The 24,510-nt window shown below is 38.4% G+C and overlaps 1 long non-coding RNA gene across 1 annotated transcript; it reads left to right on the top strand.

Moving 5' to 3' along the window:
* The first annotated feature begins 215 nt into the window (after positions 1-215).
* Positions 216-24,510, top strand: LOC306989744. The gene is made up of 3 exons (XR_013795708.1): positions 216-2,796; positions 21,258-21,480; positions 23,428-24,510. It is a non-coding gene; the product is annotated as an uncharacterized lncRNA (long non-coding RNA).

Here is a 24,510-nt window from a genome sequence, read left to right as displayed (position 1 = left end):
TAGTTTTCATATTGCATGTAGTTTTCATTGCATGTGATTCCATTATGTAAATGTAAACACGTTGTTTTTTGTACAATAAGGCAGGTGGAAATGTCAACATTTTCACATCACTTGTTTGTTTTAATTAATTAACACTTACACGCAACATCTACTGTATGAAGTCAAGACTCATGTGACTCATTATGCAAATTACGTTTTTCTCCAGGAAGCTTCAGCTCCGGCATTTCAAATGAAAGCAGGTGTATTTCTTTCTTGGAATATTACCTTTGGAATATTAGATGCCATATAGAGATGGTGTGAAGACCGTTTTCTTCCTCACTGGCAGATGATGTCAGCACTTGTTGTTCTCAGTTGCAGAGTGGCCGACACATTAGGAGCTATTGTTGTCCCCTCTGTAAGTAACAATCGTCCATGCAGTTCAGGCATCGTCAATGATAACTGGCCCCTTCCTGAGTCTAAGAATTATCATCAGGCTCTCTCATCTTTCCTCATCAGCATGAACTATTAGCCTGGTCTCTAACGCATCAATAGCCTCACATCCAAGGGAATGAGTAACAAAAGGCTCTTACAATGTTGATGATAATGGCAAGGTTTCTCTCTGAGAACAATATGGGTAAATGCAGGTAAACCAGCTTTTTTGGTTTTGGTCAACGGTGTAAGAAAAGCTTTTTTTATCAAAGAAAAGTTAAAAACAAATTTGTTGCATTTGTTGCAGTGAAGTCATAATCAAGCTACAGTTGGTGTGTGTGTAGATGAGCCACAGTTTATCCAAGTATACAGTTTATGACACAATGCGTAATCAGATTTTTATAGGATTGTGCATCGCATGTCGCTGCTGTCAAGCTCACAATATAGTCTAGTTAACATGTTTACAGTACATACTGGAAGAAGCTTATCTAGCTTATCACATTATCTAGGGCTGTTAGTCCACTATGATTCCAAGTATTTACGTGACATTTTCAAAAAGGAATTATTGCTTTAGTCTAGTAGAAATCAAACTTTTAAACCCACTTATTAGATCAAAACAAGTCAAGGCCAGACTATCGTTCTTAAAATTTAAACCATACACGACTGCAATTACAAATTGCCAGTAACTCTTTTATATTGACTTCAACAGCAAGTCAAATTCCCTTCAAATGTTGTGCTTGGTGTGTAATCATGAACCCTATCCATATGCAATAACTCGAAAGGTACATTTACACAGAATCCTGAAATGTGCTGTTTTCCAGCGAATGATAACTGTACAACTATTTATCAGCCCACAATGGTTTTTTAAGTCTTGCATTTTATTTGTTTTATTAACACCATGATTAAATCGTATTTCCCCCTTGCACCTCCCAAACTTCACCTTTAGTCCCAGTAAAGTATACCAGATAGTCTACTGGATCCCGCACAACAGAGCATTCAGAAACGACCTTCCCACAATTTTTGGAGTTTTGTACTACCTAATTGGCATTATTTCTTTAGAAAATCTGGTGCTAAAGCAACATACACATGCAAATAAATAACACAATCAGTAGGCATATTTGTTTCATGAATTACCACCCTTAGTTTTATAAGGGCAAGTGCTTTTAAAAAATGGCCATGCATCGACTCTTTTTTGTTGTTGTTAACTACAGTATGTCCAGTTTCCATCTTACACTTTAACTTACACAAAATTAAATTCCCTAAGAACAATATCAGGAGGTGGAAAATAATCAGTGGGCATTATGTGGAAAGTGTTTTATTCTCTGGAGCTCAAACAGATGTGAATGCATAAATCTGCTAGTGTGCTTAATATCTGTTTGGAATACACATGCATAACGAGACAACACACACTCTCCAAAATACACTCACTTACATCTACTATTTGCAGTCAGAAGCATTGTCTGAGAGCTCTGGTTCCCTGGTCTATAATTATTACAAATGTACATGTTAAATGGTTAAGTGATAATCAAAAGACCAGTGAGCTTTACGCCTGCCTCCAAGTGATGGCAGCTCAGGTTGTAGTGTGATGGAAAAGGCCATTAACACCAAACCGCTTTTTTCAGATTGACTGGTGCGTGAACTACATGTTGTATTGGCAGTGAAAATGATGAAATATTATATATACAATGGAGCTCATTAAAATCATATTACAGTTTTAACCTTTCCCGTGCGCTTGAGACTGGCTTTTTCACAAACCTTTTTTTAACAAACCTGAAGTTTGCATAGAAAACTTTCACTATATATTGTAAACAAATCTAAGAGATAGTGTAGTACATAATTTTCACACATGTATTGAACTTACTATCTTCCTTAACAAAAATGTCAATTTCCTTTTTGTGTAAACAGGAAGTTGCACAGTGCAGATCTACTCTAGGGACAACATATTATGAATATCTTACCATCAATCTCTCTCAAACTTATTTGCCTAGAAATTGCTCCTCCATCCCTTCCCATTTGAGATTCTTCTCGCTCAAGGCTGCCGTCGACTCCAACGTATTGATGACCGGTTTGCCTCCCCAGACGAATGCATTAGTAATCTGCAGGCGAGGCTGCGTTGAGGAGAGGGAGAGAGCATCTCATTGCACTCTGCAAACATCAACAGGCATGTACCATATTCATCGACCTTATCAGAGTGGTGCTCATCAGGGGCCTGGGCTCTTATGCCCCTCAGCCTGGCTCCAGTAGTCCCACACTGCCTTATTAGAGTACCAGTGAGGCCTTCTTATCACCATGGCAATCTGCGCCTCATAAACAATGCAGCAGCCATGGGAGATCCACCTGGACCAGAGGAGACGGAGAGATTGAGGCATGGAGGACATGGGCTATGAGGCATGTACACACACACACACACACACACACACACACATACACAAATTATTGTATCATGTGCACAATCTACTTAAAACGAGGTAATGAATTAGTAAAACGTGCTGATGTATTAGTAAGTCATGGGATTGAATTGATAATTTGTGGCCACGAAATACATATTTTGTTCCCCGCATGTCATGTGCAGGGCTCCATTAAAAAATACAGAAATATTGTGAAATATTATTACAATTTAAAATCAGTTTTCCATTTTTATTTATTTTAAATGTTATTCCTGTGATGGCAAATCTAAATTTTCAGCGGCCATTACTCCAGTGTCATTCAAGAAATCATTCTAATTTGTTAATTTGGAGCTCAAAAAAGTTTTTAATATGTAAAAATATGTAGTAATATACAACAATGTAAACGAAAATGCAAACATTTAATATCTACTTTCAAATCCTTAAAAACTGTCCCCATTCACGTCCACTATGCCTCACCATAATCTTGATTAAATAAAAGAAGGGACTAGTGGAAATTAATTTATGTTGTAATCATCATGTCAATCACGCTTCATAATCCTTCAAGTAAATAATTAGCTTAGTATAAAATGAGTGGAATCTTTCAAATTGTTATGCGTTCTCCCTACAGCTTCTTATAAATAATTCTGACAGGATTGAGAAATCAATCAGTTTGCGGAATTCTATTTGCATTCCAATAGTCGTCAATCTCAGAGGAAAACCCATACGGCATCCAAACAAAGCTCCACGCTGAGCCGTATCTGGGCTGCGGAAGGCAGTTTACTGAACTCAGAGGTGTGATCTGTTCTGCTTCCCACACTCTTTCATGCCGCTCGCCCTTTTAAAGCGGACCACATCAAAGTGTGAATGTGTGGCAGCGATTGCCATAAACACTGATGAAACAATAAAGCGAGTGTAAACGATTCCACAGTGACTTTAATACCAGTTCTAAGAGAAAATCTGCCTCCAGGAGCGCTCCTCTTTTCACTCTGTCCTTCCGTCGCTTTTCTCTCCCTCTCAGGTGGTAGGCCGAAGTGACAGATGGAGGTGTGTGGCCTCTACTTTTCAGCATCCTACTTTCTCTTTAGTGTTTTATTTTGCCTCGTATATTTAATGGGACGCTCTGCGGTGCCTCAGCCCTGACCTCACAGAAGTGCTGACTGGCAGTGATGGAGGGTCGACACGGGTCACCAATGCCTCTATCAGTCGCTGACACCGTCTGTCAGGCCAATGCACAGGGAGGAACAGAAAGCGAAGAGGGGGATTGTGGGACAGCACTAATTTCAATGGCTTTAGTTTAGCTACTCATTTGCCTGAGTAGCCAATGTCCTTCGCACAGGTGGGCAGTTACATTAGTTGACCACAGCGATGAGGAAAAAACAAATGACTCTGACAGAGAAGGAAAAATCAATCTGTTTGCAGTGAATTAATCTACATTACCACTGCAGCAGATCCCGCGGCAACCGAGAGGAACATCCATTATCTTTCGTGTGAGGGACTCTGTTATTGGCTAAGTAAAATGATGTATTGACTGATAAAAGAAGCAGCGTGCGTGGTTAGCGCTACTCTCGGAATACCGTAGCTAGCAGGTCTCGCTCGGCGGTGGAGCGGATGCTATGCTTTCCTTCCTTTCCAACTCCCCAGCCGAAATCGAAATCCCACCGCTCCAAGTGCATATGCTGACCGCAGCTATTGATTTCTACATTATTTGTATAAAAACGGAATTGGAAGAAAGGCACGCAGTCAAACCCCATTTCTGGAGTGCTAAAATCTGCACCTTACGCCCGCACAGCGTTAATTTGAATTGATCTGGGAATGACTCAGCATCTGTGTCAGATATTTCCTTGCGTGTTGGAAGGAAAAGGGAAAATGGGAAAAACAGATGGCAGAAGGTAATAGACCCAACGCAATATCCTTTTAGTTCTGGATGGTGTATTTAGAGAGAACATTAATACTCAGGATAAGAATCATGTTCAAAGAGGCCACGCTGTGGCAGATGGCCATTTTCTACAGATCTACCGTGAGTAAGTGACACAGGCATTTTCTGTATCCACAGACATATGCAGCAATTACAATCTGAGTGGTGAGCGTCGAGCTCTAAATGGCTTTTTTCATTATCTGGCTAAATGGTTTAAAATGAATAAATTCATTAACTGTGTTTGTAATTCAAATAGCTCAGCCACTTGTGCCACTGAAAAGCCGAAGTGATGATATCACACCATCACTGCTGGAGTCCTTAAGCTTTTAAATGTCAGTGACCCGAGGAAATTCATTTACACTGTATTGCTATTACCAATACATTAGTGCATCTCTTAAATGGCGCTATTTCTGTCCTTTTTTTGCACCTTCAGTGATTCTAAATAATTAACAGCTAGTTCATAGTGTTCTCCACATCATGAATGCAGCTGCTCATTCCCAGTATGCAGTTACTTTATTCTGCATTGCAAGATTCAGTCCCCCTTGGATCCCTGATGCCTGATCTACTGTGTTCTTCAACAGTAGCTAATCAAAATAGCCCTTTTGTTGCAGTGGTAGCTTCTTCTAGCTGTACTGTTTTATATCCGTTACGCTCTGTTAAAACTAATTCACACTGCACTGACAGACACAGACTATCACCAGACTACATTATGTCACTTTTCAGACATTTCATGATCTGACAAATGCTGATTGAACATGTTCAGTCTGCAAAAACAAGTGCCGACCGGGAGTAACACTGATCCGACTAAACCCTTACGAATGTGTTTGTTGGTGTCAAGTCTGTGCAATGAGAATTATGCCTTTAAGCGGTACTGCTATCATACAAGTGATATTTTTAAATATTAGCATTTAAATACTGTTATGATTATAGTTGTGTAGGGCATGCTAGAAGAGCAGAATAATCAATTAGAACTAAGCTAGCATGCTAACCAGTTAGCGGTATGCTATGACAGTAAGGTAAACAGTCAGCTTGCAAAAGAAAAAGCAATTTAAACCTACCTAAGATAGTGTGCCGTTACTTGGTTCTGTCATGCAAGATTCAGCCCCCCTTGGACCTTAAGGGATAGTCTATTGTTACCATGCTATGATCTACTGTAGCTAATAAAAACAGCCCTTCCTGTTGTCCCTGTGGACAACTGTGGAAGCTTATAGCTGTACTATGTTATCTCTGTTACTCTCTGTTAGCAGTATGTTTGCTATCAAGCAACAATAAATGTATTAACATTTAAATACTGTTATGTGTAGGCTAGTAGCCTAATGTCCCGGAGTCCCAGCTAACAGTGAACGTTTCAAAAACTTTCTCTAACGTTCTTTAAAAGTTATGTAAATGTTAAGACAAAACGTTCTTATGTTATTAATAGTAAATATATGATCTCATAATGTTGAGAGAAAACATTCTTAGAATAACATTCTCGGAACATCCCTATAATGTTATTTTTATTTGCTGAATCCTTTCATAATGTTATCATACAACGTTCTGAGTACAACGTTCATGGAACGTCCTTATGATGTAGGCTAATGTGTGTACTTGATGAATGAATGGCATGTTTTTCCATGCCATTTTTAAACCAAACATCCATAGGCTGCAGACAACGGTTACATTTCAAGGTCTCTCTTCAGCCTGAAGCACCACAAAGCATTTTGTATGATGGAACTGTAATGTTTGAAACTCCGTATGAACCAGTTTATATAGGCCTACATGAAACAGTTCACATAGAACACAATGTTGTGGTGTTTTCCTTATTGTGTTGTTTTCTTATGTCTCTTAAAATGGACTGTCTAGTTGTATGTTTGAGTTTCCAACCCGATCGCACGGCAATTCGTACGAATTTTACGAGGTGGCTAATTCGGACCAACTCATACGACCTCACTTGTACGAATTTGTAAGTTTTTTGCTAAATCGTATGAATTCATACGAATGACCTACCCCTGACCCCGCCCCTAAACCTATCCATCATGTGGGTTTAGACAAATCGTACAAATTCGTACAAGTGAGGTCGTACAAATTCGTACGAATTAGTCACCTTTTAATCACTTGTACAAATTCGTACAAATTGGTTGTGAGATAGCGTTGGAGTTTAAAGTCAGTTACACTTTATTTTAAGGTGTCCTTGTTAAAGTATAATTATACATTTAAGTACTGAGTAATATTAATTAACTACATGTACCTACTATCTGTATAGGATTAGGTTTGGTTTAGGGTTAGTTGCATGTAATTATATAACTCATAGTAATTACCATAGAAACTACATGTAACGTGTAACGTGTAACGTGTAACAACGACACTGTAAAATAAAGTGTCACCGTAAAGTCTTATTTGTTATTCTTGTAATTCAAATATTTAATGCACTTAAAAACTTTTATACTCTGGAAAAATGTGTCTTAACAATTTTTGGGATACTTAAAATGCATGACTGCAGCTGTAAGAAATCAATTTTATCACTTGAATTAATATAAACATATAAACAAGGCTGCGCAGTGACACTAGGATAATAAATGGTGTGGAGAATGGAATGGAAAGAAGGAATATTCCTGTGGAAATGTTTGAACGATGATTTTTTGCGTAACCAAGAAAACTTTCTTAAAACATTAAAAAGATAACTGGACGTTTTGAACGTTCAGAAAGCATTCAGAAATAACGTTTTCATGACTTCTATCAATATGAAAGAATGTAATGTTCCTCTAACGTTCACATAAATCAAGAAAAATACGTTCTTAATACATAAACAAAATTTACTTTTTGAACATTTAAAAAAAAATTCAGAAATAAAACTTTATTTTATTTTACATTCTTTATTTTACATTCCTGTTCCCCACATACTGTGTACTTTTTACAATAACTAGGTTAACATAGGTATTAACCCTGAACCTAACCTTAATCCATGTTACCTTATGTTACCCAGTACTTTCTTAGGAGTGAACATACTGTAAAATACTGTAAAACATTCTAAGAATATATTTTTGTTAGCTAGGTAGGAGAGCAGAATAATTTGGCACCATGCTATACGTTTAAAACCAGTTCTTAAATGTTAACTTGCAAACTGAAAACAAACACTTTAAACCATAGCTGGTTTACTCATCTCAGTTGGTCTCTTAGCCTGTACATACCTCATACAATAATATATAGCTTAACTTCAATAGTACGATATATCATAGGATAAATTAGCTAACTAGTCATGACTGTTTCTCAAAACCGCAGCCTTGTTGCACATTTGTTTGACATAGAACTGTCATTAAAGATGTCACACAGATTATAATTTCTGCTAATTATCCGGTTCAAGATCGAATCAATGTCCGATTATTGCTCTAATTCACAAACATGGCATGTTTGATCCCATTGCATTTTCCCCTATATGTCATACTGTGGTAGAGCACATTTTCTCACTCTACAAAAACAGTGTTTTCATTATCCTGAAAAACTGAGATGTTGAATGAAAATAATATTCATATACACGTTTTCATCCACGTCATACTAACAAGAATCTATTCTTTTAACCACGGGCCATGAGCTAGTTTTAGAAAACACAGAATATTCTTACTATGTTGGTAACAACAGGACTTGCAACCATATTTGGCTAACAACGCATTAAGGAAACACAGAAAATCCATAAATATAGTTTTGGACCAAGGGGGACTAAATTCTAAAGGAGAGCCAAATCGTTCTTGTTCTTTTAGCCTCTCCGCCCGTATTTAATGGCTCCCCCGTTCTCTATCACACCCTCATTACCTCCCTGCGTCTCGGATCTCCCGAACGGACGGCTAAATCACACCCGAACAGCTTGCAGCCTCCTGAAACCACGTTCAGTTTTACAGGCGTTCCGTAGAGGCTGGGAGATGGATGGAAGAGGAGCATTAACATGCTGAGTTCAAGGCTTGCTCTCCTATCGAGTCCAGCGGTGGAGATCTAATTACAGAATCTGAACAGAGGTAGAGGGTCAATATGAATGTTAATGTGCAGTATTTCAGTCGCTCCGCCATTGTGAGCTTTTCATCCGTGTGGGTGTGCGCTCGGAGAAATCGGCCTTGTCAAAGATGACATGGCAGCCTGTCTGGCATCTGCCCTGGCACCTCTGATGAAGGTCACTCAGCGCCGGTGACAGCGATGAATGCAGCCCCTCTGATTGTGCTCGGAGTCTGATGATTAAGGGAACTTTAAATGAGGTTTGGCTCGGCTTGCAGTGGAGCCTGCATTGACGCTCTTTATACGGGGGTATTAAAGAGCTGTTCCACGAATGTCCTCGGGGTCCTTTGGAAGGAATGATGAAAAATGAAAATGAATCTTTCATGAGATTTGGCGCAGTTGACTGGACCATATATTTTGTTGTGATTTGCAATAACAAAAGAGCAGAATGACATTTTCCTGCCTTGTACTGAAAATTTATATTGTGATTAAAATGGGTATATAGATTTTTTTTTTGTTGTTGTTGTTGTTGTTGCCTTACAAAAGATCAAAGGCCATCTAATGGCATGAGCCCTGAAAAATGGCTTTAGTAGGTCAAAATGTTATTAACCTTTAGAGGAGTGTCCACAGCTCCTCCCTCTCCTCATGCAAATTCCACGAAACCCAGAGCAACAGATATAAAGATGCAACTCAACGGAGGGAGAGACAATACAGAATTTATGAGTGCTGTCAAAAAGATTAATTTTTCATTCTTACAATGTATGATGCTCGTAGCACAGAGTTCAGGGTGTAGTGGATGCAGCTGTGTCGTATGAAATGCTCCGCAGTGCCAATCACAAGCAAAAATGGTCACGCAATACATGCTTAATACGTGCTTTGTGTATTAAGATTTAACCTCCTCTATTTTGAGCGTTAGAAAGAGCATCAAACTAAAAATAAGAAATAAATTATAAAAAGAGAATCCATTGGAGGGATGGTTATCAGCACAGAATTCCCAGCTTGACTCAGATTAATTGATTCAAATTATTATTCATATTTATTTATTAATAGTATTAGTTGTGATTCATTGGGGTGCTGTAAGTTGTAATGTCCATTTTGTTTTTATCCGGTTTGTTTTTGGCGTGTAGTCTATGAGAATATGCAAATATAAAGACGTGTATTGCCATTATCGTACACATATGGGTTTCCAAGTTTTATAGGGACTTTTCATAGACATGATCTTTTTTTTTTTACTGTACAAACCACATATTCTATCACTTAACCATATAAAACAACTCTCACAAAAAACTTTCTGCATTTTTAAAATGTTCAAAATAACATATTTTAGTATGTTTTTTTTAAGCTGTTTTCCGCATGGGGACCAAACAAAAACTTTCTGGTATTACTATTCTTGTGGACTCTACACAACGAACACCACACACTCATTCATATGTGTGTGTGTGTGTGTGTGTGTGTGTATATATATATATATATACACACATACATACTGTATGTATATTTGTGGATATTATACATACATGTGTATTTGCCAGATGAAGCGTGAGATTTTAAGAATCAATCTCTAATCCCTCTGTTTGTTCCTCTCTCAACATGATGTCAGCAAATCCTATAAGAAAACTCAATCCATACTTTGTTTTAAAAAATTTCAATATGTACTTTTTTTTGGAACTTAATGAGTTTGTTCTGGAAACCAGTGAGGCATGTAAAAACCATTTCCCATTAATCCTGCGTCAGAAAGAGCCCTGGACAGATAAGAGCTGACCTATGGGCCATAAATCCTCACCCTCCTCCAGTCGGTCTCTATGTTTGGGCTAATTGCTCCGGGTGCATTATGGCAGTGCTTGAAGCTGACCACCTAAACAGTGTTGCTGTGAATCTTTTCGGTCACATACGTGGGATGTGTGCGTGCCCATTGTGTGTGTGTGTGTTGTGTGCCATGCATGGGTGGTTTGCTCCTGCACTCCGGCTCCATATTTCGCTGACTGTGCAGCGTTGTGGAGATGAGGCTCCTCCACATTGGGACAGTGGGAAAATTACTGCTGTCATTCCTGCATTGGCTGACTGGCGTTGGATTTGTGGTTGTACAGAAAAATGATGTGATATATTTATTCTCCAACAGGGTGCACGGCCATTATGATGCGCATACCAATCAGATACTTTCTCAATTTTAAGAATAAACCTATCAATCTCACCTTCGCATAGATCTGCCTTTGAAATGCATTGCAGTGGACCACTATTTCTGACGTCTAGAATACATTTCTGTTGTTCCCTGGCACGAGATGCATGCATAGGAAAATCAATAAAGCACATTTAAGTAACTCCTGTTATAAATATTATACAAACTACATCCCTTGTTCATTTTGTCATTCCTTATTCAGTGTAGCTAATCTAAACGGATGGGAAGGCAATATCACTTGCCAAAGCACAAGACAGCTGAGAGCATTTCGAGGGAAATTGCCATCATTTGGCTCTCAACCATCGCACATGGAAAGTGGAGGTCAGAGGAGTAATTTGTAGAAATTGGCAGACTCTGTCAGGCGCTGCTATTGTGCAGTTCCTTATGCCGGCCAGAGATGGCAGGAGTGAGCTCTGTTATGTTGACTGCTGTGTTCTCCTCCCAGCCTTCTACAAATGATCTGTACTGGCTTTTGAAGTGTCACCATCTTCTTGTTTACAGTAATGCTATTAGAGAGGACGGAGTCACAAAACGAGGAAAAAAGCAATGTAAGATGAAAAACCGCACACCATTGCAGTGTTTGGGAGAGTGCAGTTGTGCCGGATTTGACTTCTCGGCTAACTTTGACTGTATGAAAGATTAATTACACTGAACATCAAATGCTCTCTCAGCCAAGTCAGACAATCAAGAATGATGGCGTCCAAAAGGACAATGCTAGAATCATAATCGACAATCGTTTCAGGAATAAAAGGGATTTGCGAGTGTGTTTCACATGTGTGTCTGCTAAGAACGGGCAGTAATTTGGCTTTTATTCAAAGCAGACGCTTCCAATTCCACTGTGCTTCAGGGAGCAAGGGACATAAATTACTTTAAAGAACAATAACAGATGTGAGCAAGGGTATTGTTAAAGGTTCATCATGCACTAAAGAGGTTTGGTGGCCCGCTGCATGGAGTGCCAATGCGAGTCATGCTAGTCGCCCTGTGTTTAAAGAGCAGGCGACGAGCGCCTCAGGATAAACATGCCGCTGACTGACATCACTCAAACCCAATACCGCGATTTCTCCACTGTGTGGAGGCTGCTGTGAGACAAATCGAGCCTGGTCTGCAGGGAAATGCACGGTGTGATCTCATCTGCGACATGCAGCGTGTCCTGATGTGGTTCTGTGCGTGTTTGTGTGGCGTTCATGTACAGTGCATTCACGTGGGAACATTTGCATCATAAGGTGTGTTAATATGTGACGTTTCTGGGCAAATACAGTGGGGTTCAAGATGCCTCATTCTGAATGTTTAGAGGTATAGACCCCTTTTCAGTTAGTAAACATGGTGATGTTTTTTGTGGGCGGAGCTTAGTTGGTTGCAGAAAGATCCCTCTGGCCGCTTCACTAACGTTAGTTTGCCAGTTTTGTTGGCTTGTTTTTTAACAATGACTGGAGAAAATCCGATTTTATCTTAATGTGCAAGGTCACTCACTGTCCAGGACCGCGATTGTTATTTGCAAAAGTTCATTTTAATGGACGGAACCAGATTGGATGACCTGTACACGCTCAGTCAATGGATGGACGATCTGACAGGATTAACGTTAACGCTAAGTTACCTCCGGTTGAGAAGCTGACTTCTACACCTACCCGATAGAGAAACCGAGCGTAAGAGAAGCTGCGGGCATATACATCTTCAGATGCTTATAACTATGTGCTGAATGGCCACGTAGGCTACAAGACTTGTGTGGTACAATCCAAAGTTTTGCCTAGTCAGCGCCAAGGCCAGAAGGCGACAATGTGAAGAGTGACGTTACGGTGCAATTTTAATTATGAGAATATTGAGAAACAAATTTTTTTTAACTATGTATTTGATTACCCTTTCTTACCAGGTTCTTCAAAAAGTTAAGTCACAATCAATCAAAACAACAATCATAGATGATTCACAAATAATCACAATAATTTGGAAAACATTATGCGATAAAATGTAAAATTGGAGCCTGGTTCTAGAACCCAACAACACAACAAGATGACATTTAATAATAATATTAGCAATTTAAGCTCCTTATTATGTAGTTGAACCTGTGCTGGTTTGTATTGGCCGCATCCAGTTTTCACTCTGTTTTGCAGCCAGCTGGCGCCGTGACGTAATTGTGACGTCGGCGCAAAAGGGGTCTATAGAATTGAATTTATACTTGAAAATAAGAAAAATTTACTTTATTTATTATGTATATGTATTAATAGCTGGCTGAAATATAGTTGGCTGAGGTCCTTTAAATGCAACCCGCAAGCAATCACATCATTGCCTCATGGCACAAGCTGATTGGCCTCTGATCCTGCAGTCGATGGGATTGCTTGCTCGGCATTCAAAATATTCTGTAAGTTACAGTAGAGTTCCCTTGAAGCCCTCCACCTCCCCCAGCTCCACCCGCTTAGATCTGCTACAGGATTTATGTATGTCTTTTTAATGCAGCAGCCGCATATCTTACAGCAGCGTGTCTGTGTATCTAGTAGCAGGAGTAAATCCGTACATCAGCAGCAGCAGCAGCAGCATGCATGTTCGTTTGCCGTTTTTCAATTTAGTTAAATTATGTTGTTAATTAATGCTAATATACAATGTATTTTTAATTACAATAATATTTTTTTCCAGTACATTATAATTTTATGATGCCTGAACTAATTTGTAGCATTTAAAGGGCACCTATTATGGAATTTTGAAATTTACCTTTCATGTAGTGTGTAACATAGATCTAAGTGAACAAAAACATCCTGCAAAGTTTGAAATATGAAAGTGCACCGTATATAAAGTTATTGTCTTTCAAAAGTAAGAGTCGACTCAGAGTCATTTTTATGAATCGTTAGAAGACCGAAGCTTTTTCTCTGACTAGATGACGTCAACTTGTCAAGTTATTTGAATACGATACGCCCACTTATTGCGCTCCAAGGCCAGGAAAATATCATGGCGACGAGACACTGTGTTCTGAAGAGCGGCTCAAAAGCAAACTTTTTTCATCTGCCCAAGGAGGAGCATTTGAAGACTAAGTGGCTACAATTCAATATACCACAGAAGTATAGTCCGAGCCTTGTGCTTTGTTCGCGTCATTTTGAAGACGATTGCTTTTTAAATGCAATCAAACTTGGATTCGCGAGCCGGCTGATATTGAAGGAAGGTTCAGTTCCAAGTGTATTTGCATCAGCTTCCTCCTCTGTATCACAACCTGTAAGTGTTATTAATAATTGTTGCTTTTATATTTTATGTAGCATGCTTAATAATTATTTTGTTTGTTGTGTAAGCACCGTTTAGCTTCTAGGTCTTCAATGACAATTGTATTGAGATATGTGAAGTGTTTGTCGTTGTTTTCGGAGTTGTCTAAAGAATAGAGTAACAACTGTAACGTAACTGCATTTTTTTTTTTTTTTAAAACCTTATGTTTATGCATCGGGCTAATGCAAACAAAGACTGATTGTGCTTTTACAATATGAACTCTGGGCTATGCTCGCTAACATAACATTAAATTATTTATCTTATTTTTCGTTTTTTACTACAAACTATAAAGCAGTGGACTATAATCATTATTATAATACAATTTAATTGATAAAAGCATCATTGTACTCTGTGTTAAAAATAAGTATTATCTCTGTAAACACTGCTGGGTCATCTGACCAATCAACGCAGATTAGCATCGCGCAAAGGAGGGGTTTGAAAAACGAGTCGTTAAACGAATCATTTGGGAGTCGGTGAGCAAATCAGGTAAAAATAAATGCATATTATACGACAACAAACGTGTTTTTTGTCATTGCATGCATGTAAAACTGTTGTTGGGGACTCCCTAAACAACATTAGGAACATTTTAAATGTCATAATAGGTGCCCTTTAAGATTCTTGATTTAATTTTTGGTGTTTTTTAATAAAAAAAAATATTTATGCAAATGTATTATCCATTACTGGTGATCAGCCATAAGTTGACATGAAAATAATAGCAACATACCAATTGCAACATGCCGAATTCAAAATTCACGTTAATTTACAGTTAATCTTTGCACAGAAATTATGCACACAATATATTTTGTCATTTTAAAAACGACATTAAATGAGAAACATGCAAAAGAGAAGCATTTTCACAAATGGGCTTTTGAACCCCAGCGTATTGTGTCTGAAAACATCACCAGTGGAGACTCGAGCTGCTGGTGGTTGGCATTTTCAAAGCTCTGGCCACTGAACCATGTAACCTCACTGCGAGCACTGCCTTAGCTCCGTCCCAGATCACTTTCATCACTAGGCTTGTGTCTAATCAATCAAGTGGAAAAAGAGTCACAGTCAGCAATGAAATCGCCATGAAATACTGTCTAGATGCAGGATGAAAACACAAGTCTCATAGACCAGCTCCCTTGTAGAGTTAAATCAGTTGATTTCCCATGGATTTGCTAGTTTTACATGTGATATTATATTAAGCGCCTCATTGATCTCATCCGAGTCAATTGTACCCGCAAATTCCTTCCTGTGAGTTTAGCCATTGCCAAAATCAGCATTCATAGCTACTAGCCACCACTGCAGGATTTGGATTCAGGCTGTCCCACACGTCGTTGCTTTTTAACGTCCATCTTGTGCGCGTAGTTGAATTAGATGTGCTCTGATCCATGTCATGGCTAATGTAATACGGTGCACCCTGACACAAGAAAGAGAGGCGTGATTAGATAAGCATTCAGAGCAACTGTACCATGTGACACACCCTGACACTAACACTCAGCAGGCGTCACAACTTGCGTGCCGCGACTATAAAACGACCCACCCTTTAACATATTTTTTGATGTAGCAGCTCATGAAATTGACACGAAACAGTGACAAGTGTGCTCACTATGCGAAAAAGCCGTGAAGACATTACTCACTCGTGATGCCTTTATGTCCCACGACATCCAGTGCCATTAGATGAGGTCTGAACTCATAAAAGGAATTTGGTCTAATAGCATTGATGCGAATGGCACGCTATACACCGTCTCTGAAAGCGCTCTAGATTATACAGAGTTGCCAACTGCCTGGCACCTAAATGCTTGTCCATCTGTGTGACACACACCGTACGATTATACTAATGTATATTTATATAACTATGCCTACATATAATTGGACTACAAATGCGGGGATTCCAGCTGTGCTGGCGTCAAAAACATTAGCGCTGAGGTATTGTTGCAACAAGAAGGCAGAGCGAGTCTGTCTGAGCGCTAAAGAACGCGTCAGTTTCTGTGAGGGAAGGTGGCAGGCATTTATAGCCATTGAGCGATTGGATTCTGGGCTGATGGAGAAGATGGCTAGGTTTCTCCAGAGCCCGCAGGCATGTTCAGTAATCAATGCACGCTTAAAAAAGGAGGATAAATGGGATAAAAATGAGGTGGCTACACAGAAAACAGTAATCTAGTGATCGAGTATCATAACACTGGTTATGGAGAAGTCATGGGATATACAGTAACAAAGCTCAGCCTAGATTTGTGTGTTTCCAATTTGTCTTTTTTTAACTTTCGGGTTATTTTCTTCTTAAGACCCTGAACTAGCGCCGTCTTTCCCTCAGAACTGCCTACGCATGTTGACTCATTGCCTATGGCCAAACATTGACTCCACTCTCGGATTGTGGTGTAAAAAACACTTGTTTTGGAGTGAGAGAGATTGATGGTAGTCAGGCTGAGAAGATTATTGAGATCTTTTGTGTTTCAGTTTATCCTCTGGCCCTACAAATTTTGTTTTACTCATGACTAGTACAACACTAGTGTGATTCGCTTCTCGGGTCATTGTCCGGACACACTACCTCAGATGCTTGCGTCATGCTGCTAGATGGGGAGGAATGATTGACGGCTATTTGAATAATAGACAAGCACCCTGCATGTTCAACCATGAGATTCTATTTGCTGCTCATATTTCTATTAGTAATTATTACTGCCAGGGAGCACAGCAACACCGGGATGTCTCTAATTCATGTTTACTGATGTGTAAATTCTCTGTAATCTGAATAGCTTTGTTAAAATGTCAGGGATGCTATTTTGTCTGACTTCAAAGTGCAATCCACAGACTTTGCTGCTAATTTGCTCGTTTACAATTTTTATTTATAGGTGTTTGCATGTTTTAACCAAATGCTGTATTGCAAACTAATGAACATCACAAAAGATAATCAAATTTGCTTATAAACAATTCTAATTAGTTCAGATTGTCTAGGGATGCGCTGATGTAAATAGCAAAAAAAATAAAAAAATCTGATGTACAATATGAAAAATAATATACATTTTTGAATATTAATTAATAAAATATATATATATATTGTAATTTTTTTTAAAGGATTGCTAACCTGACAAATCTGACAAAACGTAATATCAAACATGCAACTCATAAGGCAACTAAATACGGCGTATGTTGTTGCCAAATAAAAATATTAAAACATACACAATATATTTCAATATATATCATACTTTACAGTATGATATTTCAAATGCAGTTATGGTCAAGACGAACCAAACATCAGAATGAGGAAGAATTTAAGTGACTTTGAACGTGTCATTGTTATTGGTGCCAGATAGGCTGGTGAGTGTTTCAGAAACTGCTGATCTATTGGGATTTTCATGGACAACCATCTCTAAGGTTTACAGAAAATGGTCTGAAAAAGAGAAAATATCCCGTGAGTTAAAATGCCTTGTTGATGCCAGAGGAGAATGACTAGGCTGATAGAAAGGCAACAGTCATTCAAATAACCACTGGTTACAACCGAGGTCTGCAGAAGAGCATCTGAAGCTTGAAGCAGAAGGGCTACAGCAGCAGAAGACACACCGGGTGCCACTCCTGTCAGCTAAGAACAGGAAACTGAGGGTACACACACACCAAAGATTGGAAAAATGTTGCCTGGTCTGATGATTCTCGATTTCTGCTGTGATATTCAGATGGTAGGGTCCGAATTTGGTGTAAACAACACGAAAGTGTGGATCCACCCTGCCCTGTATCAACGGTTCAGGCTGGTGGTGGTGTAATGGTGTGGGAGATATTTTCTTGGCACACTTTGGGGCACTTCGTACCAATTGAGAAATAGTATTTTTGCTGACCATGTCCATCCCTTTATGACCACAGTATTCTACTTCCAGCAGGATAACACACCAGGCTCAAATCATCAAATGTAGGAAACCCATTGTCTTAAAATTATACACTTCATGCTTAATCAAAAAAATTAAGTAATGTGGAATTGTCAGGTTCACATAACTTAATTTTTCCAATTAAGCATTCAGTTTGTTTACTAAATTTTAAGGCAACGGTTTATTTTTAAAAAAGTGAACTGAACACTTTTTACAGTGTGACAATGAGTTTGCTATACTCAAGTGGCCTCCACAGTCACCAGATCTCAATCCAACAGAGCACCTTTGGGATGTTTTTTTAATTTACTATATTATTTATGCCATGTCAATGTTTGTTGTTTGCTATTAGCTTATTTTCCAGCTAGGTTTAAATTGAATTTTGAATCTCTAATTTTCAGTGTGGCCTTTTGAACCCGACTGTAGTTGCTCTGTCAATCTGAAAATGTCAAATACGTTGTCTCTAATGTCTTATATTGCAAGTCATGCTCAAATCATGCACAATTGATTATTCAGTATCAGCCGACGGTGGGGGGGGGGTTGCCAGATGGATTTGATATTGCAGTGTCCAGTACTGAAGTATGTAAGTTATTTCTTTAGTGTCTGACATCAGCGACCAGCATCCACCATCTCTGACCTTGGAATTTCAGTAGCTTGGAAATGGATCTTGTTTCCATCACTTTCGGCCTGCATGCGTACACTGCGAGTATCCTTCATTTGCTGTCTAATGTTGACAAGACTATGAGGTGTGGGCCTTTGGCTGTCATGAGACACTATCTGTCACTCAATGTGCTTTGACTCATTTCCTCTTTCCATAGCTGGTTTTTCCTCCCCGTCTCTGATGACTTCATTAGATTTGGGCATGCTCTCTCAATCAAAACACCATACGGACATGCCAAGACAGAGTGCAGAGCCACTCCTTCCCTGTTTTGTTCTGCTAAAATATATCCATCTTCTGACATAATCTCCGGCTTCTCTCAGGACATGGATCATCTGGGTTTGGTGGGTGATTTGATTTATAACTCTTATTAACCCATTCCTCTCCTGTCCTCCGGTCATTACGCTCGCCTCATCTGTCCGGCACCTACACTCGGTCTGTTTGTGAACTCTCTTCTCCTCCTTGAGCTGCGGGTCTTGCCGGGGCCTCTTTGATTGCGGTGTTTAATGAGAGGCAGCCACCACAGAGAGAGAGAGACAGGAAATCCATAACCCAGAGAACAGTAAACCCTGCCAGCCATTAATCACTGACAGCAGCGCTCCTCCATGGCCTTCACCGCTGACAAAACCCTCCCTTTTTTATCCTCCCTGGGAATGTGCGCCAGTCCTGCATGCAACACATAGCAGACTAGACACACTTGGCCTGTTAAACAGCCCACAACCAGTCAGCGCAACCGACCCATCCAGCGCGCATCCCTAAACCAACCCATCACATGCACATACACAGCCTTGAGGGGACTTTCGAGCACTGATCCAGCCTTCAACAGTGAATGCGACTGACTCAGAGAGTTAAATCAATTCGCTCAACTGTCCCTTAGCATGAGTCTCAAGGTTCTATATGAACACAGCTGATCCAGCAGGCTGCTCTTGAATGCCACTTGTGGCTGAACCCTCACAAAAAAGCCTAAAGTCACAACCTAACCGGCCTTTAAAGCGATAAAAGAAAGCTCTTTATGTAAACGTTTTATCACCTTGTATTTCTGTGGTGTTGTGCTGCGGCTCCGCCCACTGTGAGATGTCATTAGTCCAAAATCTAGCTCATAACTGTATTAAACATCAAATATCTTGGGACTGGCTGATTGTTTCACGTTGCCTATATCAAACAAATATTTGGAAATGCTGTTCAATATGCTTTTAAATTAGAGTTGCTAATCTTTTTTTTTTTTTTTTTTTTTTTAAATATCATAATTTTTCATTCACATTGCATATGCATTTGGGAGATGCTTTTTATCCAAAGCCACTTACATTCGATTTAAAGTAATCATTTCATCAGTTTGCTTTCCCTGGGAATGGAACCCATGACCTTGGCTTTGCTAGCATCATGCGCTGTTGTTTGAGCTACAGGATAGAATTATTATAAATATATAATTAACATACTGTATATTAATGACTAATTATTTAATGTGTCGAAATCCTGTGTTTAGTTCCTGTTTTGCTTTGTTTGTTGCCATAGCGATTCATTACCCACACCTGTTCCTTGTCAGGCCCTTGTTACCCTGTGTATTTGTACCCCAATGTTTCCTGTGTTCTGTGTCTGGTGTTGTCCGTTGTGGATGTATTGCATGCGTTATTTCAGTTCTGTTTTACCTAGTGATAGAAGAATCAAAGCTTTTCGAAACTTTGAATCAGTTGAACCAATTGCTTGATACCAATTGCTTGACCAAATGATTCACTGTTTTGAAGCACTCAAAACAAAAACTCAGCCCAAACATCCATGAAAACATTGAAAAGTACATCTATTTCATGCAATTGACAAATATTCTAATACCATTAAATATGAAACATAGGTATAATATTTGTTATTTGATTAAATTGTTCTTGGGAGAGCTTGGTTAGTCAGGCCAAAAGGTAACTTCCTTTTTATTATGCAAATGTCTACAAAAATGTTTACAATTTAATAAAATTGATCCGAGATCAGGTAAAAAAAAAAAAAAAAAAACATATACACACTGGTTCATGGGTTTACAGAGATCACCCCTAGCGGCGAACTATTGACATTTTGAAACATTTTGAAACGGTTAGTAACAGGTCATTTGATACAAGCTCTGAATTAATGGTTTGAAAATAAGATTTACAAAGGTTTCGAAATGCCTCTAGTTTTATCCTTTCATGCCTTTCACCATGTCTGTATTTACTCTTCTACCTGGATTTATTTGTGTTAATTTGTTGATATTTGCACTTGGAACCTACTCTCCATCCTTTCTGAAGCACCCTGTATTACATTGCGGAAAAATAACTTGCTATTAAAACACATTTAATTTTTTTTAATAATAATCATTTAATTTATTCATTAAATGTATTCATTAAATTCCTTTCCTCTTGCAACAATACAAGAAGGTATGTTTGCCCTCGTTGCATTATTACATTATACATTATTAGTGGATACATTTTTTATAATCTTTTGCACATGGAGATACCTTACTATCTACTTTGGGGTGCAAAAATACACTTGAGAATGTTTTGTTGAAATTTTAAAACATTTTATTCTGATGATATTGTTATCCATGACAAAATAGAACATTTGAAAAATGCAACACAAAAAGTATCTTTTTGAAAACCTTAAAAAGCTTATGAATTACTGTTCAGTTTAGTAAAGAATAACTCTTTTCTCTTGTTCACAGTACCAGCACATGCAGTATGGTTGTGCGGGAGATGGTGTAGTCGACAGGATGCCAGTCTTGGAGGAATAAGGAACATCTCCCCACAGCAGTCGCCGAGGGATCTCTGCCCAATCTGATTACGGCATTTGTCAACCTGCCACCCTGTTCTGCAAGTAAACAAAGCCAACACCAGATAAGACCCTGCCGACTCCTTCAACGCTGCTCGAGACAATTCCACTCGAATGTAAATGTACCCATCCCCCCATATACAAGCTAATGCACACAGGAAACACATTGGAAAATAGCCAGGATGCTTCCAGTTCTGTTTATCTGATGGACAGAAGACAAAGGTCTACATTACAATCAAGCTCCTAATGCATTGCATTACACAAGCCACATCCCCAGAAGACTTCTGCTCATGTCCTAGTGTCTGCCCTGAAAGTATAGCTCAAACTATAGCTCAGTGTTTCTGGATTTTCCTATTACAAGACTGTCCCAGCTATTTATTTTTCACTTTGTTTTATTGCTGGTTCCTAAAGGCGAGTGATTGCTGACTAAAGTACCTGAAGTCTGGACTTGGGTTTATACCAATGTGTCTTGTAATACTCTCCGGTGACTTAACAGTCTGACATTCCTTATCAGGAACTGATGGTGGTAAAAAGAACAGTATGGCACGATTAGTGTAATCTCCTCAACATATGTTTGCAACATCATAGAAATGATTTCCTAATCGGAAAAGAGTCTCACCAGGAGTCAAACCAAAGGGAAGTGTGCCACTTGCTTAGAAATCCCCTTCATAATGTCAATATCAATTTACAGTGTCCATTTTATGCTCATAATTAATTGATAATAGGTTATATATAGGTGGTTAATAGAGATGTTCAGTTTGTATTTTGTTGTTGTGGAAAATAATGATAATTTTTAATGAGTAAAATAAGTTTTTTATTACCATTACGTAAAGAGTTTTTACTACATACATTATTATTAGTATTATTATTATATAAATTGTATGATACAAGCACATTTTTATGTACAATAGTTTAAAAATCCACACTTAAGCTATGATTCAATCATTTTCTGGAACACAAGTATTTTCAATTAATGTTGACCACATTTTACTCATATATCCAAAACCACTATTTTAAAAACCCATTAGAAATTCCTGAGGGAAAACTGTTCCAAATTATCCTTTTGGTTCGGCCTTCAAAATGATATAATAACTGAGGGGCTCTATTGCAATAAAGAATAATTTGCAGTCTGTAAACATCATGACATAATTAGTGCCTCCTCAAAGTCATCATGAAAATGAAGTCGTGAACTGAACAAAACCACACGTTTCAGGGTGCAAACAGACACATGACTGAATTGCACCTTATTAGAAATGTATTGTCTTTTAACAGAGGATTGAAGATGTAATACTTTATTATTGATTTGCATTATTCAATAACTGTGTATTTAGAGTGGATGTGAGCTCATAAATCGAGCTTTTACTCGACTTTCATTTACACTCTGGTCCAAACCAGGCCATGTCATCAAGGCAGCAATGTTAAAACACATATTCCTCATAAATGATTAATACCATGTCTTCTGAATGAGGGCCACAAGCTAGTATTAGGACACAACATTCTTTTAACCATTTTTTTTGAAAGACAAATGAACCACGGGGATCTAGTGAGGCCCATTGTGAATACGTCTGAAGACTCGTTTTATTTGCATTTGATTGTGTTTACAGTAATCAGACTTTCATGAATTCTCTCTCATGTACCTTTAAAAGCCCAAGAGTGAACAGAGCATGCATCTTTGGAAGAGGAATCATTATGCTCAGACTGAATATTCTGCACATCTGTGACTAAAATAATAATTTTGTATGTTGTAAGTAGTTATAGTAAACATTTAAGATATAAATATGATGTTAAGATATGCGATGGGAAGTCCAAAATGCTGTTTTAACATAATCTTGTATTGAGCAATGACTTAGAATTTTCAAAGTCTAAATGAGGAAATAATTACTTTTCCGAAATTAGAAAGAACTCTGGGGGAGTCATAAAATAAATGAAGATACAGGTCCATCAAAAATGAACGGAATCAAAAATATATAACACGAAAAATTTGTAGATGTTAATTATATACAATAATAATGATGTTTCAGAAAGAAAAGAAAAATCCTTGATGTCTTTTTTTTTTTTTTCAGATTCCAAAGACCAACACAGCTGATTCATTCTAGCCGCTTTCAGAAGAGACAGGTACCCCAAATTAGATTTTATTCTTCTCAATCCGTGCTGATGAAGACGCATAAACATAAAGCAAAGCTTTCCCCTGAAAGCATGCATGTCATCTCACGCCTCACCATAAGTGCCTGAGGAACTCACACCTCATGTATTAAAACACCTCCGGTTTCACACGTGTAGCGATTGGGCCTGTTACCAATGCAATGTTTTGACGTGGAGGGACGAGTCATTGAACCATGCAACTGTTGAGTACAAAGCTGGAGGTTCCCAAGGGAGCTTTGGCCCACTTTTCTTGTCAAAAGATAATAGCTAACTGAGCAGAAGAGGGGACATCGAACAGATTAGTTTTGGAGGATCCTCTCTGAACAATCCTATACCCACAAGATGGTGCCCAATCTGCTATTAACAGATACATTTGAATAGATCCACTTGCTCTCTGCTTATATTGGGTGTCTTTAACGGCTATGTACAGTACATGTATTAAAATTACAGTGTACATATTGACTATGTAGAGTGAGGCATTTTTTAAATTTATTTTAGATAGGAAAACAATGGGAAAAAGAGAGGGGTGGTGGATGGTGGTGGATGCATGCAATATTAATTGACCATTTTTATTTGGAGCCATGCGGTGACCCTTACCCATGATGCTAACCTTAACCTTTGTAGCAACAAATGTGAATATAGGGATAGTTGTGCAGAACAACTTGTTCACAATGAGTGTATTATATCAAATACTGTAAAATAATACTTCAGGTTTAATGTAAAAGCTTGTGTATTATTTGATATGTAATGCTGTGTATAATCATTTTTACAGTTGTTTCATGATTTTAGTGTTTATGGCTTTGTAATTTCATGTCACTGTCATTTTCACAGTGAAATCATGTTGACATGCATATTATTTAGGCTACGTCATTTACATATTGGCCATATTCACTTCCATCTTGCAAATGCATCACTGTCATCCAGATTTTTTTTTATTAGTTTTTATTTATTTTATTTTATATTTTTAATTTTGTTTTGTGTTGTATTTTATTGTAGTTTTGTTG

This window comes from Phoxinus phoxinus (assembly GCF_949152265.1).
Source record: "Phoxinus phoxinus genome assembly, chromosome: 21".
NCBI lineage: Eukaryota > Metazoa > Chordata > Actinopteri > Cypriniformes > Leuciscidae > Phoxinus > Phoxinus phoxinus.
The sequence above is the reverse complement of the archived record's forward strand: the minus strand, read 5'-3'. Positions and strand labels throughout refer to the sequence as shown.